Source organism: Pteropus alecto, unplaced genomic scaffold, assembly GCF_000325575.1.
Source record: "Pteropus alecto unplaced genomic scaffold, ASM32557v1 scaffold76, whole genome shotgun sequence".
NCBI lineage: Eukaryota > Metazoa > Chordata > Mammalia > Chiroptera > Pteropodidae > Pteropus > Pteropus alecto.
In genome coordinates this window covers 6,875,907-6,900,301 of record NW_006443138.1, presented here as the reverse complement: position 1 = coordinate 6,900,301, position 24,395 = coordinate 6,875,907, and the positions used below count along the sequence as shown (strand labels likewise).

At 37.2% G+C, this 24,395-nt stretch overlaps 1 pseudogene; it reads right to left on the bottom strand.

Moving 5' to 3' along the window:
• Nucleotides 1–21,368: 21,368 nt before the first annotated feature.
• LOC102884959 lies at nt 21,369–22,409 on the bottom strand (annotated as a pseudogene).
• Between the last annotated feature and the right edge of the window lie 1,986 nt (nt 22,410–24,395).

Here is a 24,395-nt window from a genome sequence, read left to right as displayed (position 1 = left end):
CACATGTTGGAGAGAATGTGGAGAAAGGGAACCCTCTTGCACTGTTGGTAGGATTGCAAATTGGTACAGCCACTATAGAAAACAGTATGGAGGTTCCTCAAAAAACTAAGAATTGATCTACCATAAGATCCAGCAATCCCACTACTGGGTATTTACCCCAAAGACTTAAAAATCCATATCCAAAAAGATATTTGCACACCAATGTTCATAGCAGCATTATTCACAGTAGACATGGAAGAAACCGAAGTGTCCTATGATAGATGATTGGCTAAAGAACATGTGGCACATATATACAATGGAATATTACTCAGCCATAAGAAAAGATGAAATACTGCCATTTGTGACAACATGGATGGACCGCGAGATAATCATGCTAAGCGAAATAAGCCAGACTAAAAAGATTGAAAATCACATGATCTCACTTATATGTAGGATATAAACCTAAAAGCAACAAATGAACAGGACAAATAGAGACTTAGGGACATGGGCAGTGGACTAATGGTTATCAGAAGGTAGTGAGTGGGGGAGGAAGGGAGATGTACACGGGGTAAAGGGGGCCAAATATAGCGGGGTAGGGGTAGAACAAAGTAGGTAAAGGGGATCAAATATATGATAGCTGAGGGAAACTGGACTTTGGGTGGTAATCACATAACAGAATATATAGATGTCAAACTGTAATGTACACCTGAAAATTATATAATTGTATTAACCAATGTTACCTCAATAAACTTAAAAAAAATAAAGATTATTCTAAATCAGAGAAGTTAAAAAAATTACCTAATTTTTCTCACGTTCAACCTCAAAATCCTTAAAATTGGGGTAATATTTACTTCACCAAAGTTGAAGGTTGACGGTGGTTTTAAAGAAGGTGGTACGCAAAATGCTCTATCCTCTAATGCGTATTGGAAATACTGTACTGATTTCCTTTTTTCCATGGGGTTTTATAGAAGAACCACTCATGATAAAAGACAGGGAGAGTTTTTAGATTGGTAAAGTGGTAGGTACAATAATGGCCCATCATAGATGGCTACATCCCAATTCCCAGAACCTGTAAGTATGTTACCTTACATTTCGAAAGGGGGTCTTGAGATAGGTAGATTATACTTGATTTCCTGGTGGACCTAAAGTAATTAAAAGTGTTGTTATAAGCGAAAGAAGACAAGAGAGTCAGAAAAGGAAATGTGACAACAGAAGTAGTTTATGTGCTTTCAGTACACTTCTGATTCCTGTTGCTTGTGAAAAGTCGGCAGTCAGTGTAGCGGTTTCTTTGACAGTCATCGGGTTTTTTGCCTCTGGCTGCTTTTGAGACTTATTTCTCTTAGACTTTGATTTTCTGCTCTTTCAGTCTGTATTTTTGGAAATGTATTTCTTTTTATTTATAATGCTTGGGATTCACTGAGCCTCTTAAATACAATGATTGATGCCATTCATGAGTTCTGAAAAATTCTCAGCCATTACTTCAAATATTGCTTCTGCCTCATGTTTTCTTCTCACCTTTTATACCTCCATTAAGTGCATGTTAGATCTTTACTATCTTCTGCTTCTCTTACTGTCTCTTTTTATTTCTCATTCTTTTATTTCATGATTTATTTTGAATAACTTTTTTTCTGATTATTTTTTACATTACTAATTCTCTCTCCTATGGCGTAAGCATCTTATTCTTTGCCAAAATTGTCAATCATGACTTTTATCTCTTCAAATACAGTAGGCATCATTGGTATACAATCTGGACTCCCATTGAGTCTGTTATTGGTTCCTTGTTTTAGTTATTTGTTGTGCGTTGTTTATGCTGGTTCTCACTCATGTCCTGTTACTCACCTTTGTGTGCTCAATATTATCATTGAAACACTTGAAGAAATAATGTGAGACGTGATGATTTTTTTTATAAAGGATTTTTATTCTGGGAGGTACCTTGGGGCACCAACAAACAGGATCACCCTAATCCAGATGATTGGGAACCTTGCAAGAATTGATTTAGTTTGGCTTATCCTTACCTCTCAAGGGGCTGTTATTCTGAGGACCAGCCTAAAACATGGTTTACTAAAGTTACTATTCTTGACAGGTCCTAGAAGTCATATTTTGTTCCCCTAGATATCAAAAGTGCAGCTTAACCTCTCAACTATCTCATTGGAATCTGCAAATGGCCCCCGGGCAAAAGCACTCCGAATATATAGACCCTATCCTCTTCTGCTTCTTGGCCAGGTAATTCCTCATTCACTCCCTGGTTAGCTTTTTGATCATTTAAAAATGCTGTTTCAGATATTAAAAAGAAACAACAGATCCCAATTGGAGTCACTTATATAAAGCCCTACCAAGGCTGAATGTTACTGTTGGGGCGATCTAAAATCCATCATCGCCCCAGTAGCACTGAGGGGCCCTCGGTTCTTTTTGCCAATGCAGTAAAGAATTACAGGTCAGTGAGATTTAGAAAAAGTAAGATTTATTAAAGTATGGTTCAAGGAAGACTTGGGTTTTTGTCCTGGCTTTACTGCTGAGTAGCCAAGTAACCTTTAATAAGTCCTTTATCTCAAGTCCTCCATGAAGGTCTCTCTCTGTTCTGAAATTTTATTATTCAAATCTATGTAGAATGAAAGTCCAAGGTGCCTTGGGAGAAATTCAGCAATGATATGTTAACTGTTGCAGCAGAATTTCCTTCTAGCCCACCTATATTAGTTTCCTATTGCTGCTGTAATAAATGACCACAAATTTAGTGGCTTGAAACAACATAAATTTATTATAGTTCTGGAAATCAGATGTCCAAAAGGGACCTTATTGAGCTAAAATCAGTGTGTTAGCAGGGCTGCGTTACTTCTGAAGGCTCTAAAGGAGAATCCATTTTCTTGCTTTTTCCATCTTCTAGAGGCTGCCACGTTCTTTGGCTGTGGTCACCTTCCCACAATTGCATCACTCCAATATTATAAACAATATGAAATTAGAATGTTTAAGACAAGTAGTAAAGAGGAGGTAAATAATGTCCTAAGGTTTTCTGTACATCTGCATGTAGCATTCTAGGGTTCTTTGTGGTTCTATTTCTCTGTATGGAGGAACCTTCTCTCCTTTCCATGAACATGTCTCGGCAACAATGGCAACATCAGCTCCAGAGTTCAAATTGCCATCATTCAAGAAAATTTTTAATTACAAAATCTAAGGAGAAAGCAACTGATTAGCTCAATTTCTATAGGAGTCTACTCCTAGTCCAATCAAGTTTGTCTTAAGGGGCTGAGGTCACAGAGTAAAAACATGGCTTATGAATTCTACTCTGTAAGTTGGGAAAGAATGGAGAATTGTCAGTGAAAGATGGTTGCTTTGAGCTAAGAAGACATCTTAAAAATTGTCTAACATATTTCACCTACTGGATGACAACATAAAGACAAAGACCTAATGGTTGGGAAAAAATCCATTAATCCATAATTATTCAACACATGCTATTATTCTGACATGCTCCATATAAATCAATGCCATAATCTCTGTAGGAATATGATTTTGGTTCTAACATACTACAGGCTATAGTTTAGCCCTGTGGTCCCCAGACTTTTAAAAATACTCACCTTTATTAGTATAATACTTATAAATATGCAGTCATATGTATAAATGTAAATATTTTTATTAATTTATTATTTTATATTAACATATTTATACCATAAGCACACAAATATAAAATTTTAGAGAGTGAAATAAACAAGATTTTTAAGTGTCATGCTAATTATAATCTCCTATCATTATTAGTGGATGTAAATCCATATTTCAAATATGCTTTTGAAATTTTGGAGACAACTCTTGTCAGATCTGATTACATCATCATTGTTTTCATCTCATTATATGGCTTACAAGACTAGAAGTAGACACGTGTTGGCTCTGCCATTTTCTTGTCTTTCATTTGTACTTACATCATTACTATTAGCTATGAACCATGATTTCTTAGGATTCTTTGGCATTTTATGATGGTTAGCTTAGTTAAAGTTAGGAAATATAATTTGTAAGTCTATGTAACTGGGTTCTCATAAACTTCTATGTATCATAATGCACTGCAAGTGAAGTATGTTAAGTGTGTGTGTGAAAGACTCTCTTTAGAACCTGTTGCATTGGGGAAGAAATCCCTCTCTTTCCTTAGGATTGCCCCAACAGGATGGATTATGTGGAAAGTGGAAGAAGTACAATTTGTTTGAGACCTGTATTCATTTCCACTCCACTTTTCTCTCTGTCCTATACCCCTGCCTCATATTGGATGGGGGTTGGGGATGCATCAGGCAACTTTTTGTATATGAGTGGAAGTTGAATGAAGGGTACATTTAGTTTGAGTTTAATGGAAAATACTCTTGTATAACTTATTGTTAGCCATCCTGATATAGGAATGCTTTCCAGGAATATTTTTACTGCCATTGTACTGACTGACTCATCTAGCTGCTATGATACAGAGATGCAAGGCCAGAGGCCATATCATAATCTGAGAGAGTCCAACCATATTAGGCACTAGAATTATGTGGGTAGTGGGGGAAACAAAGTTTGAAACCTATGAAATCAGATACTATTCTTTAGAAAATCAGTCTAAAGAGACAGGCAAAATTGTAACTGGAAGATTTGGTTTTCATTACTGCCTAGTCAAAATGAAAGTCTCTACTGGCTGGAATACATTAAATAATGTGGCATATAAAATTATCAACTCACCATACATTTTTTTCCTCTTTATTAGAAAATCGAAGGAAATTGAAATTCATCTTTATTTTCTTCTTCTAAATAAAAATTTACTTTCATATCTTATTTTGTATCCATAAATTTTTGTTCTTTTCCTTAAGCTCCCAAAATATAGATGTATCAGATCCTAGAAAACCTAGATTCGTGCCTGCCACATACCTTAGTGACATAAAACCATTCGATATATAAATTGAGTAATGACACTAGTGTCAATTTATATATTAAATATTAGTTAAGTTTAATTTTCAATATTTTAAATAAAAAATATAAAAGTACAAGATTTAATATCTTTCCATATCTCAATGAATAGGTTTGTATACTCCATTTTAAAGACAATTAGTTAAACCAACTATTTTGCTATGGCTAAATAAGAGAGACTTTTTGCAAGCCCAGAAAAGTGGTGTATCACACTCTCTGCTGCCCCTGCTTGAATCAGTCCCACATTTAAAGCACTGTAGTTCCTGTTACCAAATTGTTAGACTGAACCGTATAAAATTGTAATGGTCTAACATTGGCAAATTTATAGGTATACTCTACTATATCATTTAGGATGCATTCAGCTGCAAGTAAAAGAAATAAGACTCTAATTGACATAAACAATAAGGAAACATATGGTGAGTGAACTCAAAAAATTCACTAAAAGGCTCAAGAACCAAGTTTGGAAAAAAGGCAGAAACCAAAGGGGGCAAAGTAGAGTCAGGATTGTGCTGCAGAGATAAACTGCTTAGGAAGCTATAACTAGCATTGTTACCATTAGACAAATGCTGTCACTCGACTGGTCTCCACCATTACTGGTTGCTCATTGTTAGACTGCCACACTTTTGACTCAGCTGCAGCCACCTCATACCAACTCTAAGTGCTGTTCTTCTGTACATTCCCTCAAGATTCAGTTTGGGGCTGGAACAGTAACCCCATATAGCACATGCTCATGTGCGCACCAACAAGGTGATCAGGTACTGGCCAAAAAAAGTTAATCTCAATTATGTATAGACAAAATACTAGGTAGAAACATGTCCAAATGTTAATATCATTTTGGGGCAGTTGAATTGTGAGTATTTTTAGTTTCTTATTACGCATTTCTGTGTTTTCAATATTGCTATGCTTAACTTTATCTATTAATAACATTTATTAACTTTATAATCAAGAGAAAATTTAAACTTTATCTTTAAAAATAGAAAAGCATAGAATTAAGATTTATTATGCAGTATAGCCATCATTTGGACTTAAGATGGAGCTTGGCATTTAGAAAACTGTAATCATAAGGAGTCACACACAAGATTAAAGAACAAAAACATTTAAAGACTATACTATAGTTTGCCATAAACTGTTTTTCAGCACAATGAGAAAATGTGTTTAAAAAATAAATAGTTCTCACCATGATTTTAAAGTGTGTTGTTTGTTACAACTCATCTTATTTTGTGCTTTTTAAAAATGCATTTGTCTTTGTTTTTTTATGATTTGTTTCTGGAAATTACTGAAGGTGAAATGGAAATATAAAGTCCATGTGAAGAGCTGGACTTCAGCAAAATACAATAACACTAATATGAGTGGAAGTATTTTTCAATATAAAAAATTGCTTTTTGTGGAGCTAATGGGACTCAAAATTAGTAATCATACTGTTTATTTTTTTCCGTAACTTACACAACTAAATAAATGTGTAAATAATGACAGAATTTATTAATTCCACTATTTAACAAATATTTTTAATGCAACTACTGTGTGGTGGCCACTGTAGTATATAGTAATGAACAATACAAATGTAAATAAAATTACATCATAATATAGTGAGAAGTGGTGTGGTGACCTGCAACGTGACAGATCTTTATTTGAGATCCGAATCTGTCATTTGAGATCCAAATGTGCCATTTGGGACAAGAGTTACTTAACCCCAATGCGACCTGTTTAAAAAAATAGAGATAATAATATCTACCTCAAATGAAGTATTAGGTTGAGGATGAGAGAAATGGAAAGGATCTAACAATTATTGAGCATATAGTAATATGTGCCAGCCCCTGAGATGAATGCTTTATAAGCATCAAATCAAATTAGAAATATATGTACAGTGTGAGAGATGAATTTGCTGGCAGTCCTTAGAAGCACAGATATTACTTTGGAATTCTCTGGAAAGATGTTGTCAGACAGAACCTGGCAAGAAAGAGATGGCACACTGAATAGGGGAAAGGAAGGAGAATTTAATGGTGTAACCATTTATGAGGGTATGGGCAGGGTTAAGGGAAACTAATAAAGGATGATGAAGCCCTATAGGGTAAGGCTGAAGGGATGAAGAGAACAATCAGTCATTTAAGCTCAGAGAGAAATCTGTAACTGCAATAAAAAGCCACCTGACTCAGCTGCAGCTTTCAAGAGAGGCAGATAGTGAAGAAAGCCTAGAAAATGAATATAGTAGTTCCCCTCTTCTCTGCAGTTTCACTTTCCATGGTTTCAGTTAGCTGCAGTCAACTGAAGTCCAAAATATTGAATGGAAAATTACAGAAATAAACAATTCATAAGTTTTCAATTGCATGCTGTTCTGAGTAGTGTGATGAAATCTTGCATTATCTTGCTCCATCCAGCCTGTGATGTGAATCATCCCTTTGCCCAGGGTATCCACACTTTACACGCTCCCTATCCATTAGTCTCGTGGTAGTTATCTCAGTTAGCAGACTGATTGTTATGGTATCACAGTGCTGGTGTTCAAGTAACCCTTATTTTACTTAATAATGACCACAAAGCACAAGGGTAATGATGCTGGCTATTTGGATATGGCAAAGAGAAGCTGTAAAGTGCTTCTTTTAAGTGAAAAAGTGAGTACAGTACAATAAGATTTAAGAAAGAGAGAGCACATTCATATAACTTATTACAGTATATTGTTAAATTGTTGTTAATCTTTTACTGTGCCTAATTTATAAAACTTTGTCATAAGTATATATTGTATAGGAAAAAACATAGTATACATAAGACTCTGTACTAGCCTCAGTTTCAGACATCCACTGGGAAGTCTTGGAATGTATCCTCTGCTGAGACGGGGGGACTCCTGTACATCATATTATTCCTCTCTTGATCTTAAATCTTCTGGTAGAGGCTATCGTTGGTCAAACCTAACTGGAAGTCAGAGGGGAAGAGGTACAATTGATGTGGTCCATCCACTGGGCTGAGAGCAAGGTAGATAGGGTGAAAAGTAGATCTGGAAGGGCAAAGGAGATTATCTAGCACGGGAAGTACAAAAATGAGCAAATGTATGTTCATTTGTGGAATCAAAAGCTTTAATATCCCTTCTTGGAGGTAAGAGACTTCAGAGATGGGATCTTTTTAGGCTAGGCTTATTTTAGAACTTGCCTTGTTGTAAATTCTAGCTCAATAGTGATAAGATTAAAACGTAGGTATTAGTTAACTCTATTAAGCCTTTCACATGGTCAATTCAGTGATTAAATTGTTCAATAGTGAGCACTTACACAAGTTTTTAAAAAATGTCTCCTCATCAAAGCAAAGAAGAAATGTTTCATCTCAAGAGGTAGGTAAGCTATTACGAAGCATAGGTTCTGACTAGCAAGCTGTTGTATCCCCAACTTCATCTCATTTTTATGGACCCTCCCCAAATGAAGCTAATCCTGCCACCCTCTCCTTTTTCAATATGCTGTCTCCCTTCTTCAAGAAATAATCTCAAATACATGGAACCAGGAATGGGAACACCTAGGGTAAATTTATAAACTATCTCGCACTAGCTTCCAACAGAGTTAAGATTGGCCTTGGAAGCAAGCAGGCCTTAAGAAAAGAATGATGATGATGATGATGATGATGATGATGATGATGATGACGACGACGACGACGACGATGATGATAAACCCTATATCCCACTATTATACTGTAAATTCCTTGAGGTCGATGAACACATTTTCTCATCTTTATGTTCCCAGAGCATCTGGAAGGGTGCCTTAGTTGTATAGGGTATTTAATGAATGTTGGCTGAATTGAACTGTTAAAAAGAATCAACAAATTTCGGAGCTGAAAGGACCTATGAATCCAAGTTCCTTCCTTTTTTACAGAAGAAAAACACAAATTCTGAACAGATTGGTGGTGGAGCAGTGGTGGTCCTACCACATAAATTTTTGAATCAACAGGTAAAAGCAATTGGAACCAAGATACAGCTGTTTACTTAGTAGTGTTGAAAAAAATGGAAAGAAAAAATACAAATTGTTGAAAAGCTGAGGCTCATTCAGTCTCAAACCTGTTAATTTTCCTTTAAATATTTCTCAAATACTTTTATTCTACTATTATAATTCTGATCCATGCCTTCATCACCACACATCACCAACAAAAATAATCTAATCCAATGTGCTAATTTTACAATGGAGGAAAGCAACTTGCTCCAGATCATAATTAGAAAGGATGAATTTTGTTCCCTTTTTATGAGCTATTTTCAAGTTTTACCTGAAATAGGAATGGATTCCTCATCCATTGGTAAACACTTTGTTGCCTTCGTTTTCTTAGCTTCCTTTGTAGATAGGACAGCATCACGACTTGGTTCTGGCCAATACAACCTACTTGTAATTCTGCTAGTAGAATATGAAAAAATGTATGCTTTATTAATAGATAGGATAGATATAACCTTTCTCCCCTCTCTCCTTTTTTCTGCCTTGAATGTAAACTTGATACCTAATGGAGTTATGGCAACCATATTGCAACTGTGAGGCAATAGACATGTAGGCAAAAACAGCATGATGAAGACAAGAAAATAAATAGAAATAGCCTGTGCTAAGGTTCTGTTCTGAAGTATGATATAATTATTGAATAACTTCAGACATTGTTATAAAAATATGTATGTTAAATTGTTATATTGTTATGTATGTTAAAAATGTTATTCAAAAAATTAAAGGTAACCTCTAAAATCTGAGAGACATAATATATAGCCTTCACACCAAGGAGAAAAAATGTGAGAGAGAGAAATTTTTGCAAACATAACAGGAATCGGGAAAGGAGAAAAGAAAAAACAGAGGTATAAATAGTAAACGTAAAATAAAATGGTAGTTTATGTTCAAATACATCAGAACACAACCAATGCATATTAAACTAAACTTATCAATTAAAAGACCTAGATTATCAGTGTCAACATGATCTTGAAATTATAGGAAACATGCCTAAACAAAGACTCACAGAAGGATTAAAAGTACAGAGGTACAAAAGATGTAGCAAGCAAGTACTAAACAAAACAAAGCTGGCAGATAAAAGAAAATTTGCAAGAATTTAACCATTAATAAAAATAAGTATAGCAATGCATCTTCTTTAAGGAAATGTTAGAATACATAAAAAGTATGATAAAATAAAAATCACTGGGTAAAGGTGACTACTATTAACACTTTGGACATTTTCTTTGAGTATTTTCCTTTGCTTTTCTCCCCTGCCTGAAAATAACTGTGTATTTTTTTTTAATAGGTCATAGAAAATCAACATATGATAATTATAGAAAAATTTTAGACAATGCCAAAATTAAAAAGAGGAATATAAAAATTAGCTTTATACCTATAGGTAATCTTATTATCATTTCATGTATATCCTGTCAGATATTTTGATGCATATGTATAAATATACATTTGTTTTTAGAAACAGTATAATATCTGCCCCCTTTTCACCCAGGATATAATGTAAATGTTTTTCAGTATCAACAGATATTCTTTTGTATAATTTTAATGCTTATATGTTATCCATTGTATGACTTTACCCTCATATTTCTCAATGCATATTTTTACAAAATTGAAATAATACTGTGTATAATACTCTGTTTCACTTACTATCAAATAAGCAATTTCTCATTTTATTCATATTTATTCCTAAAGATAAATATGAATGATCAAATAATATTTTGTTTTTGTATAACTAACTTAGCTATTACTCTATTCTTGAATACTTAAATTGTAATTTTTCACTTATAGATGCTGCAACAGTAATCATTTTTCAGAATAATTTTTTGAAACTTAAGTTCCCTAGATTTTCTCTCAGTTATTCTAAATACAAGGAAAGTGTCAGTAAAGCATTAATTGAATGTCTAATTAGTAATTAATATGTATATAATTCGTATATTTGTCCTGGGTAAGTCGAACTAATGATTTAATAATGATGAATTTAATGTGCTGAGAATATTCTTCATAGTGTAATCATTCTTCTTAGGAAATCTATGCAGATAGGACATTTATTTCTTTATTATAAGACTTGAACAGGGGCTTCCGGTCAAGATGGAGGAATAGGTAATGCTGTGCTTGCCTCCTCACACAACTATATCAAAATTACAACTAAACTACAGAACAGCCATCACAGCTAGACTAGGTGTCTCCTGAAGTCTAGCTGAACAGAGTTATACAACTGGGGACACACAGAAGAGGCTACCTCAAGATTGGTAGGAGGGGCAGAGATACAGAATGGGCTGATCCCACACTCAGGTGTGGCGGTTGAGATTTGGGAGGGATATCTTGGCTGTGGTGGTCTCCCCAGCGGAGCATGGAGTCCCAGTCCCACATAGGGCTCCCCAACCCAGGTTTTCAGTGCTGGGAAAAGAAGTCTCTAAAATTCTTCGGTGTGAAAACCAGCAGAGATTATGGCTGAGTGAGTCAGAGGGCTGCTGGAGTAGCAGACATTCCTTTTAAGTGTCCCATGCATGGACTTACTCACTGACAGACTCACATGCTCTGAGCTCCCATGCTGGGACAGCAGCTCGAAAGGTGCCAGGGACATACAGGGAAGAAGTAAGTTGTCTGGCTGCAGGGCAAGGACTGGAGGGGCAGCTTTCTTCCAGACAGAAGTGCTGACAGAGGTCATTCATTGTTCCTCTGTGGAGCTTTGTTAGCATGTAGATGCTAATGGCCATAGTTGAGTCTCCATCAACCTGGCAAACACAGGTAGCCCTGCTGAGATGATTCCCTGAGATCTCACTTCTCCCAACTGTGGACCCACTGCTTCCAGTGAATTTTCCTTACCAATGACCTGTTTTGGCTCATGCTTCAGACTATCCTAAAATCTCCCATAGAGTCACAAACCCTAAACAAGCAGCACTTGGCCTCAGTATGCACCATACCTCTTGCTGAGCAGCCTCAAGCCCAGCACTAGCAGCAACCGGCCTTGATTTGTGGCTTGGTCTTTGAGGCATATCCAAACCCAGTATGGGTAGTGGCCATCTGCGGATTGCTTGGTGGCTCATGCCTGGGCAGGGTACGGCTATTGATGAACCTGGCCTGTGACAGGGCCCCTCTGAAGAAACCCCGGTGTGCACGCCCAGTGGCTGGCTTCCATCTGAGCTGGAGCACAACCCAGGGCCACATCTGAGGATGACACACCCAAAGGGCAGACTGGGCAGGCACCAGAGTCCTGCTAAAGTGAATCCTGCTCCATAAGGTCAGTTCCTGCACAACAGCTCCTCCACTGTAGTCACCAGCCAGTCCTCACGACCAATCAGCCTAAGGGGCAGTCCCTGCCACTGATGTGCAAACAGCAAGAAAGGCTCAACTATAAAAGGAGGGCACGCACAACCTATACAAGGGACACACTTGGATCACCCAGCTCGGGTGACCAGGGAGACTGCGCCACTGGGCCCCACAGCACACCTACTGCTTAAGGTCCCTCTACTAAGACCGGAGACATAGCAGCCCTATCTAATACATAGGAACAAACTCAGGGAGGCAGCCAAAACGAGAAGACAAAGAAACATGTCCCAAATGAAAGAACAGAACAAAGCTCCAGAAAAAGAACTAAACAAAACAGAGACAAACAATCTACCGGATGCAGAGTTCAAAACACTATGGTTATAAGGATTGTCAATGAACTTAGAAGAAGAGAGATAAACTCAGTGAGAACTTTAACAAAAGAGATAGAAAACATAAAAATGGACATAGAAAATATAAAAAATAACTAGTCAGAAATGAAGACTACAGTAACTGAAATTAAGAATAGCTTAGGAGGAAGCAACAGTAGATTAGATGAAGCAGAGGATCGGATCAGGGATTTAGAAGATGAGGTAGCAGAAAACACCCAATCAGAACAGCAACAAGAAATAAGAATCCAAAAAACGAGGATAGGTTAAGGGGTCTCTGGGACAATATCGAGCGTACCAACATTCACATCATGTGGATACAAGAAGGAGGAGAGAGAGCAAGCAAGGAACTGAAAACCTATTTCAAGAAATAATGATAGAATACTTCCCTAACTTGGCAAAGGAAATAGACATACAAGAAGTGCAGAGAGATCCAAACTGAACCCAAGAAGGCCCAGGCCAAGACACATCATAATCAAAATGCCAAAGATTAAAGACAAAGAGAGAATCTTAAAAGCAGTAAGAGAAAAGCAGTTACCTACAAGGGAGCTCCCACAGGCTGTCAGCTGATTTCTCAACGGAAACTTTGCAGGCTAGAAGAGATTGGCAGGAAATATTTAAAGTGATGAAAAGAAGGACCTACAACCAAGATTACTTTATCTAGCAAAGCTATCATTTAGAATCGAAGAACAGATAAAGAGCTTCCCAGACAAGAAAAAGATAAAGTAGTTCATCATCACCCAGCCAATATTACAGAAATATTGGAGGGATTTCTTTTAGAAGAAGAAGAAGAAAGATTTAAAAAATATATGAATAATAAAATGGCAATAACCACATATCTATCAACAATTACTTTAAATGTAAATGGAATAAATGCTCCAGTCAAAAGATAGGGTGGCTAAATGGAGAAGAAAACAAAATCCTTACATATGCTGCCTACAAGAGACTCACTTCAGATCTAAAGACACACACAGACTGAAAGTAAAGGGTTGGAAAAAGATGTTTCCATGAAAATGGAAACAAACAAAAAAGCTGGTGTAGCAATACTTATACCAGACAATGTCTATAATAGAGACAAAGAAGGACCCAGTTATCTCACTTCTGGATATTATCCAAAGAAACCCAAAACACTACTTCAAAGGGCCATCTAACCTGCTTCCCAGTCTTAGCTCATTTTCTATGCCACCTGGAAGAGAGGAGGTGACCCAAGGCAATCTATCTTGTCTCCTCGCCTTGGCTTGTTTCTCATGTTGGGATCTCATGCTTGAAATCAAAACAAGAAGAAGGCTGAGTAAGGAGCAAGGGAGAAATTCCAGAGTGGCATCCTGCAGGGGAAGGCGAACTTCCCTAGCAGATGGGAAGGGGGTTAGGGGTATGGGTGAAAAAGGGGAAGGGATTAAGAAATAAAAATTAGTAATTAAAAAATAGTTATGGGGATGTAAAGCATAGCATAAGGAATACAGTCAATAATACAGTAATAACTATATATGATGTCAGATGGGTACTAGCTTTATCAGGGTGATCACTTTGTTAGTTTTATAAATATCTAATCACTATGTTGTACACCTGAAACTAATATAGTATCTAATGCCAACTGTAATTAAAAAATAAAAAAAATTATTTTAAAAAAGTAATACTCTGTAATAATTATAGTATACTACCCATGATAGGATTTTACTCTCCTCTTTGAGTATACCTTGATGTGGGTTTCATTTAAAATAAAGTCTTAAAATTAGAATTTAATTTAAACAATCTCTTCTTTTGTAAAGTAAATAGATGTGAGAAATTACAGTCTAACTAAAAAAACTTGAGCAGCTTATAATTTTTAGGTGTTATAGGCTTTTCCAGTTGTTTCTTTGCTCTTTTGGTATTTCATGGGTCAAATCTGTGATTTATTTGATGATGAGTCTTTGTTAACAGGATACCCCAATCTCAACATTGTTCTTCCCCAAATCCCTACTCCCCTTTGCAACAAGGACCAGCCAAGCTGGTATGGGAAGTCTGTTTGTCTGAAGCTGTAAATGTTGCAGAAATTAAGAGGGCATGCTGAGCCACAGAGTTACATGGAGAGCTGAGCAGAGTGAGCTGGAGAAGAGAATTCTGGATCTTCAGGCTGCAGGTGAGGGGCAGAGACAGATATTAGAAGTCAGAAAATTGTGCCAGGGATAGAAAAATAGAGAAAAAATAGATTTGGTGAAGAGTTTGCAGTCTGAGGCTGTCCACATACCTGGTTGGAAGCTGCTACTCTTAGCTTTATGGCGTTTATCTCTATGTGGCATAAGGGAGTGTGTTTAAAGAGTCAGGAACAGATCTATCACCGATATGCCCCTCCTCACACCTCCAGCTCAGTTTATCTCCTTCTTTGGATTCAATAATATTATAGCTTCCCTACGTTAACAACTAGAAGACTCTTGTATTAGTTTCATATGGCTGCTGTAACAAATTACCACAACCCTAGAGGTTTGAAACAACACAAATTTATTATCGTATAGTTCTGAAGGTCAGAAATCCGAAATGAGTTTCACTGGCCTAAAATCAAAGTGTTGGCAGGGCCATCCATGTTCCTTTCTGGAGAATCTGTTCTATGCCTTTTCCATAAAAGATCAGTTTTCAAATTTAAAAAATGTCCAGAGGAAACCTTTGGCTGTATAATTTACCTGCACAAAGGCCCCAAAGCCTGTTTTACAGAAGTCACTTTTGAAACTAAGCAATCTCAAATAGGGTACATTCTACAAAGCCTACTTCAGGTGTGGCCCTAGAGAAGAATGGACAGGAAGAACCTCCCATAAGACAAAACCTGGGGTCATGAAAAGGGACAAGGATTTAGGAGAGATGTCTCCACTTACCCCACCCGTCCACTCAGGCTGCTAGACAAATGAGCTAGGAATCTTCTCTACTACCAGGGCAGTAAGTCTCTGCAATTACTGCTCTAAAAGATTTGATGATTACTATGAACCAGAAGCTGCCATGTCTTTCTCATTCTTTTCTTTCACGAATAGATTGTTTATATATATGTGTGCGTGCGCACACGCACACACACACACACACACACACACACACACACATATTGGCTATCTCATTCCTGTTGTACAATTTCTAACAGGAAGATTGGAAGCAGGTAACTTGTCTTTTAGTTTATAGGCTAAAAGTCCATGAGGAATTATATGTAGACATCCAAAAAAAAAAAAAGACTGAAAATTAACCAGAGATTCTGAACTTTGAGCTGGATACAGAAAGTAGATGGGACTTTGGTGGTTTCTGCCTCCAGAGGGGAAATAAATGAGTGAGAAGAAGGGTGCACATGGATATTTCGGCGACTAGAAGGGCAGAATGGGTCAGAGACTGTTAGTTGCCTCTCAACATCTCTTCTCTTTTTTCTTAGTTTGGCACATGGCTACCCAGAAAAACAACCTATTTCTCAGCCTTGCTTGCAACTAGATCATTCACATATTAAGTCCTGGGCAAAATCTCAGTAGAAGTGATGTTTGTGATTTTTGGGCTGTACTCTTAAAGAGAGTGGTATACTCCCTACCTTTTCCTTCTTTCTGGTAAAAATGTGAAATGATATTAAGTTATCTGGAACCATGAAGACCAAGAGAACACCACAGGGATGGTGGAGCAACAATTTAGGAGGATCTTGGGCCTCTGACACTGTGGAGTGATGTACCAGACTTTTATATGAAAGAGATTATCTTTTCCCCTTTAAATCCAGTATTAAGTCCTTATTTGTGTGGCTGAATATATCTTAATTTCATAAACATGTTGAGTTTAAGGTGCCTTTATAAAATTTCCTTTGAAAAATGTCAAACATACACAGTAGAAAGAATACTATAGTAATTTTATGCATGTTCACCTATGGCTTCAACAACTGCCATTTCCCTTATCTGATTTAAGCTAAACCCACACTTCACCTTTTCTCCACTGGAGTATTTTGAAACAAATTTCAAATATCATATCATTTCTTCTGTTAATATTTTAGTATATAGCTATAAAAGATGAGGCGTCCCTTTTAAAAAGAAGAGTTTCAAACACTGTTGAGTAAAACAAATGTAGATATCTAGCAGATAGTTGAGCATATCTCTGTAACACTCAGGACAAAGGTCTAGCTTGAAGGTACTGCTTTGAGAGGCGTCTTCACATGGATGGTATTTAAGGCCTTAGATCATAGATGAGATAGTCTAGGGAAAGTGGTCCTTGAATTGAAAACAGAAAAATTATGTCCATTTACATGAGCAAAGATTTCTGTCACTGGTGTCAGGTAGCATAAGGAATTGTGAAAGATGTGATAAATGCACATAGGAAGAAAGATATTATGGACATTGTTTTCACTACCCAAAATCCATTTCTCATCTTGATTTTCTTTGGGGTAGAAAGTTCCAATCTCATTTCCTAGATATCAGTTATTTGTTCAGGAATGGTTATGCTTTCAGTCACAACTGATGAGACCCAAGGAATAATATTTGTAGGACTTCTAGGAAAGCCTCTCACTTCTTCAGAAGTGACTGGTATCTGTCCAGATGATGTGGTGTGATGGAATGTGCTGGACTGCCTTCAGCTATTTTGTTATCATAAGAAGATTCTAAAACCACCCAAGGGCCTTGGTGTAGAGGCTGAAACCAACACTGAGTAAAGAGATGGCGAGAAACCCAGTCCTTAATGAGATGGTTTGTGCTGCAGGTTCATAAAGCCAGCCTGGATCTTTGAGTTACAAGTCATGAGCTAACAATTTTCCTTGTTTTTTAAATCATTTAAAATTGGATTTTCTGTCACTTGTAATACAAAGTGTTCTCTCTGATAGAGTAGGCCGTGAGGTCAATGTTTTTCAAGACCTGGAGAACTCCAGTTCTAGTCATCTCAATTTTAGCATGGGCAGGTGATAGGTTTACATAAGAAAAATAACTAGACAGTATCCTCTACTCAATATATTTTCTTGTTGTTCAATAGCAACAAACAAATATTGCTTTTGGGCAGATAAGAGGATTTCCTGCAGGCTTTCTCTAGTGGTTTACATCTTCTACAGAAACTGACCAGTTGCCATGAGTGATGGTAGTGCTTAAAGGTATAGAAAATAGGAGCCGTGGAACCACCTGCTGTGAAATAAAGTATTCTGGGTAGAGAAATGCAGTGAGCTGTGTATAAAATCTGCTCTGGTAATGGGATAGACCTTGCTACTCTCTGTAGAAGCATGGCATGGAGTATTGCTCTAAAACCTACCTAATACACCTAACCAGGTAGACAGGAGGATGCAAAATTATATCTTTTTGAATCATGTCCTTCAAAACAGCAGCCAAACTGGTGTGGACAGTTCTTACAGGTAGATATTTCTTTGATAAAATGTTGGGAAGGGAGGGTGGATGGCGCTTATGGAGGGCTAGAGCAGGAGATGAAATGTACCATATTGATGGGAGGTGACCTCAGCCTTCGAGGTTGTGTTAAAGCCATGGGGCCATGGCCACCTGAGTGATTTCATTCACAGCATGGACACTTCAAGTAATCATTAAGCAAAGAGTACTCAGTGGCAAGCGATGTGGACAATTCCTAAAGTCTTAAATGATATTCTTATATGTGGAAGGGGGAGATCACATATCTCTTATTAGGTAAGTAGAGGACAGCATATGAATATTTAAAAAAATGCAATTTGCATCTCTTTAAATTTAGCACAGAATACTACCTTTTGTTAAAACTCCATAGATAAGGACAGGCTCATTTCCATTAAGTATCTAGAACTCAGGAAAGCCAGAGGGATATATTATTTAATTTTAAAGTATTTATGAATATTTGCATTAGCAAATAAAGCATCTTTTTTGGAATTTATATTCTAAGGTAATAGATAGTAACTGCACTTGCCAATGTTGGGGTAGGAAGGGGCAGCTCTCTCAGAAAAAGAGCAAAATATTCAAAGTGGTAGGGGGAAGCCCTGGAGACAAGCATACAGAGCCCCCTGCTGGTAAAGACTAGCAAAGAAGGACAGAGACCAAAAAAGTAGAACAATCACCAAATTGCGATCAGATATAACCAAGTGGGTCAGAAGGTGGAGGTTTAAAGTTGACATGGCAAATTAGGTTTATTGTTACCCTTGGCAGGAAAAGCTGAGAGTTTGCAGGGTTGGTGGACCTTGGTGTGTCCTGTAAAAGTTTACCCAACTAGTACAAATGAAGATTGCAGAGGACATGAGTAGAGTCAAATAATCAGTAAAGAAATTGAATTAGCAGCCAGAGTCACAAGCCAGAGGTACAAGTGTTGGTCTCCTAGGGCATAAAGGAATGGCCAGTGTAGAAGTGGCAATACAGATAGGTCTGAGGTGCAAGTTTTGCCAACAATTTCTCTAGAACTGGAAGGAGTTTTTGAGATAGTAGCCTCTAGAAGTTCCTGGCCAGGAACTTAAAGTGTGTATTCATCTAAGTATCTACGTTCATTCTCTTATCCCCAAACCCAGGCTTATTTGTGAAAAAGATGAGATCTGGCTTAGTGAAGACTCTGGGACTTCAAAGAGGCTACTATTTGAAATCACTGCTTGTTGCTACTGGGCCCCAAACATCTGGACCATCCTCAGGAATTCTATTTCCCTGAGGGCAAAGACTGTGGTTTTTTTAAAACAATATTTTCAGCTCTGACCTTTCCTGCTTGATTCACAGTAGATGCTTAATCCATATTTGTGAAGTAAATGGGTGAATCATTAAACCAAACCTGTGGGAAGCCTAGAATTTGGTGATGTCTCAGAAGGTTAATTTACTTATATATTTATTTACTTTTCGCTTTGTTTCTATTATATATTCTTTCATAAGGGATTTGGAAAAGTATATAAGAATACACATGATCAAATAGAAAATATAAATAATATACAAAGCCAGAATCATTAGAAACATGTGAGGCTAAAACAAGTCAGTAGAGTGGTATGAGTTAGGCAAGCAGTAGGGCTCCATATAATTATCTGAGCCACAGATTCAGATTTGAGTTTTCTGTTGAAAAAATGAAGACCACTCATGATTCTCTTGACAACGAAGGCAAAACATTCTAGGACTTAAGCTGTTACTGAAGCTTAAGTCCAAAATAAATTTCTGATGTGGAGCTTTATATCTGGGACAGTGAGTGTTTTGATAGTATCCTCAATTATATTGTTACAGCAAATCCAACAGGGCTTTTCTAAAGCTGTGTCTTATAGCATGAAATCTGAAGCAAGTTCCGCAAATTTTTATCACAGAGCATAGATGAGATGACTCAGCATGGAAGCTTTTCCAAAAATCTTTTACCAATCACTCACCATAGATATAGAAAAAGCTGCATAATACTCCCAAGAAAAGTCCAGTTTCAAACAACATTAAAGCCATTTGTAATTCATGTCTCCAGTAGGAGGAATGCAACCAGGTCATCCAATGGTTTTTCTTTCATTCAAAGAGCACTTAAAAAGAAACTGTGGGAAGGATGAAGAACATAGTCCTACTTCAGGCCCCTTAATATAGTTAGTTATCTGGTTTGCTGGGAGACAGAACTGACAGAAGACTGATACTGACTCTTGCTAAGGTGTTAAAATGCAGCTCTTGTATAAGAACCAATAATTAGGAGTAAATAATGTACAGAGGAAACTTAATCCAGTGTCATTATTGTCCAAGGTAAAGGTAGGGGAGAGTTAAGTTAAAAACAAACAGGAAAAAACAGCTCTATAATTCATTTATTTAAGTTTTTAAGTTATGTCCATTTAATTCCAGGAATGTGAGGCCACTACCAATGTATCGTATTATTCTTATTTTTGTATCATTCTTGATAATTTTTCCCATTAGGTAATATTAGAGTATTTGTGTTTGAGACTCTAGTAAATCTTGTATAAAATATTGATCCAGAAATCCTCAGTCTGACATCTTTTAAGAAATAGCATAAAGTTTAAATAGAATGTCTAACAAACAGATGGGTCTATGTGTTAGAGGAAGTCATTTAGAACGGGCTTTGAATAATTTTGATAGCAGAAAGTCTTCACCTGCTACTTTATTTAAATTAAGCCTTCTAACCAAATGAAATAAATGAGGAGATGTCCCTGAGTACTAACCACCGAAGGTCTTAGTAACTACAAATTTCAATATAGTCTTAGGATAATACTAGCAGGAAGAAAGGGAGGTCTCCCAGTTACCAACTGAGATTTGTCCATATTTTTCCTTACCGTAAATAATTGTGTCTCCAAATCTATCTTCTTTATTGGTTCTGGCAGTAAAAACTCAGGCCTGCTACAGTGTTCACAAAACTGAATTTTGGGCAACAGGTTTAAATTTGAGGAGATCCTGTCTAATCCTTCTGCATTTCTTTTACACACCACTTCACCAACTCAAGTAATGATCAGAGGAGTACTGACTAGAATTTTGAGCTTCAGGATTTCAACTGCACCAGCCTTTCAGCTGGATGTCCAAGAGAGTGCTCCTCCAGCTCTCCTTTTTTGGAGACTAGGTGGGAAATGCATTCCAGGTAGTGTAGGAAGACCAGGAACCTTTGTTCTTAGACCTCCTGGAGTGGGTGTGGCAGATACTGTTCATTGCTTACCCAACGGTTTCTTGAGACTATTACACTCTAGTGATAACACACACACACACACACACACACACACACACACACACACACACACACACTTATTTATTTATTTATTTATTTATTTTAAAAAACCACATTTATTCAGCAACATGATTAGACTATTACATTTAGCAATCAACAGCATAGGTGCCAAAAAAAAAAAAAATCTACATTAAAATCCTTTGTTGGAATGCTTTACACTTTCCACAGAACAGAAACTAAAATAACCTGTTATACAGTAAGCCACAAATACAGTCCTTGAGTTTTTTGCCCATGTACACATGAGTATTTTCTAAAACATGTCTTCTCTGTAGCAGCTAGGCCCTGCCACTGTGCTTGGCCGAGTTCACAAATCTGTTGTAACCTGTAGCTTCCCTGTCACTTCTCTGGCTCTTCTCTCCTGCTAAGCTTTGTTTCCTGGCAGTAATTAAAACCTTCTGCCACTGCCATAGCTACTGCTGCTGCTGGAACTGCCATAGCCACCTTGGTTTCATGGTTTGGCAAAGTATTGGCCACCACCACCATTGGGGCCAGAGCTTCTGCCTCCAAAGTTTCCTGCTTTCATGGGTCCAAAATTTGAAGACTGATTGTTGTAATTGCCAAAATCATTGTAGCTTCCGCCACCTCCAAAATTGCTTCCATCATTACCAAATCCATTATAGCCGTCCCCACTGCCACCATATCCTCCACCCATTCATGGCTGCCTCCATGGCTGCCTCCAAAGCCACCCTGACCACTGAAGTTTCCTCCATGACCAAAACCACCTCCATAACCACCATTAAAGTTTCCAGAACCACTTCAACCTCTTTGGCTGGACGAAGCACTAGCCATCTCTTGTTTAGATAGGACTTTCCTTACTTCACAGTTGTGGCCATTCATAATATGGTATTTCTGAATGACAATCTTGTCTACAGAGTCATGATCAACAAAGGTTACAAAAGCAAAGCCTCTCTTTTTATTACTGCCTCGGTCAGTCATGATTTCAATCACTTCAATTTTCCCATACTGTTCAAAATAATCTCTTAGGTGATGTTCTTCAGTATCTTCTTTAATACCACCAACAAAAATCTTTTTCACAGTTAAGTGGGCACCAGGTCTTTGCGAATCTTTTCTTGAGACAGCTCTCTTTGGTTCCACAACTCTTCCATCCACTTTGTGTGGCCTTGCATTCATGGCTGCATCCACCTCCTCCACTGTGGTATAAGTGACAAATCCAAAGCCTCTGGATCCCTCATCACCACACAATCTGTAATATTCTCCATTGCTCAAAATGGCTCCTCAGACTTTCATCAGTTGTTTCAAAGCTCAAACCTCCGATGAAGAGCTTCCGCAGCTGTTCGGGCTCTTTGGGAGACTCTGACTTAGACATGACAACCACTGGTAGGGCGACTTTAATAATGCTTACTCTGTGGCATCCACCCACAGAAAGAAAAAAAAAACTTTTATAGAGAGATGATACACATGCACCAAAAGCACCGAACCTAAGCGCATAGCTCAATGAATTATTGCACATGTATACATTTGTGTCATCACCACACAGATCAAGATATAGAAAATTTCCAGCACCTCAGAATATTCCCTCTTTCTCTTTCCCAGTCTGCATCCCAACCCCATAGGGAGGTAGTCACTATTCTCACTTGTAACATCATTGAATAGTTTTTCCTGTTCTTAAACTTTGTATAAGGGGAACTATACACTGTGTCATCTTTTAAATCTGGCTTCTTTCACTCAGTACCTATGAGATTCATCATGTAGTTGCATTTATCAGTAGTTTGTTCTTTTTTGTTGCTGTGTAGTATTCCATTTTGTGCATATACCACAATTTATCTATTCTGTTGATGGGAACAGAGTTGTGCCCACTTTGGCTAATATAAATAAAACTGTGATGAACATTCTTATGTGCATCCTTTGTGGACATATATATTCATTTATCTTGGGTAAATTCCTAGAACTGGAATTGTTATCATGGGGTCAGCTGCATTTAGCTTTAGTAGAAACTGTCAAACTTTTTTACAAAGTGGTTATACCATTTTACACTCCCATCAACAGTGTATGAGTCCCAATTTCTCCACATCCTTCATCATTTGGCACTGTTTCTCCTTTTAATTTTAGCCATTCTGATTGATGTCTAGTGGTATTTCATTGTGGTTTTAATTTGCATTTCTTAATGAGTAATGGTGCTGAACATCTTTTCATATGCTTGTTGGATGTTTGGGTATCTTGTTTTGTGAAATGCCTGTTAAAGTCTTATGTCAACTTTAAATTGGGTTGTTCATTTTTTTCCTTATTGTGGGAGTTATTTACATATTCTAAACCTGTCTTTTGTCAGAAGTATATATTGTCAGTATCTTCTCCCAATGCGTGATTTGTTTTTTATTTTCTTTATGGTATCTTTTAATGAAATAATTTTAATGAAGTCCAACTTATCAAGTTTTTTCCTTTATGGTAGTGCTTTTTGAGTCCTAGTTAAAAAGTTTTTGCCTACCAAAATGTCATGGTATCAGTCAGGTTTCAACCACAGAAGCAGAACTGTAACTGTATTAAGAGATTTATTGCAAGGAGTTTTCTTATGTGATTTGGGAGACTTGCTAGGCAAGTTTGAAATCTGTAGAGAAGGCGTCAGGAAGAGTAGGATGGAACTCTTAGCTGAAGCTGCTGTCGATAGGCAGAATTCTTTCATCAGGAAAGCCTGCTCTTAAGGCCTTCCACTGACTGAATCAGGCCCATCCAAATTGTCTAGGATCTCTCCCTTACTTAAACTCAACTTTAATCACATTGGCAAAATGACTTCTCTACAACACCTAGGATAGTGTCTGAATGAATGATTGGGGACTATAGCCTAGTTAGATTGACACATCTAAAGATCCTCATAGTCACTAATACATTTTTTTTGTTTTCTGTAAGTTTTATTGTTTTATCTTTTTCATTTAGTTGTGTGATTCATCTTGGAGTAATCTTTGTGCATGGTATAAAGCAGGGGTCAAGGCCAAATGAGATATGGTTATGAGGCAGCAATATGCTCAGAGAAGATGGGCTCTGGCCCCTGCCCCAGGGAATGGGTCACAGATTGATTCAATCTAATCGTGGTAACTTTTTGTGCTTTTCATTTATTTAGCAAATATTTGTTGAGTGCTCACTATGTGCCAAACATATTCTCAGTTCTGAGAACACAACAATAAATAACACAGGTAAAGTCCTTGCTCTCATGAAACTTCTCTTAGCAAGTAATTGGTTAGAGATTCTGGGCAATGGGATCTGAAGGGAAGTATGCTGTGGACACCTGGGAAAGGCGTTTCTCCTTGATAAAAGGGAAACTTTCAAAGAAAAACTCCCTGCTTTGCATATGGGAGCACAT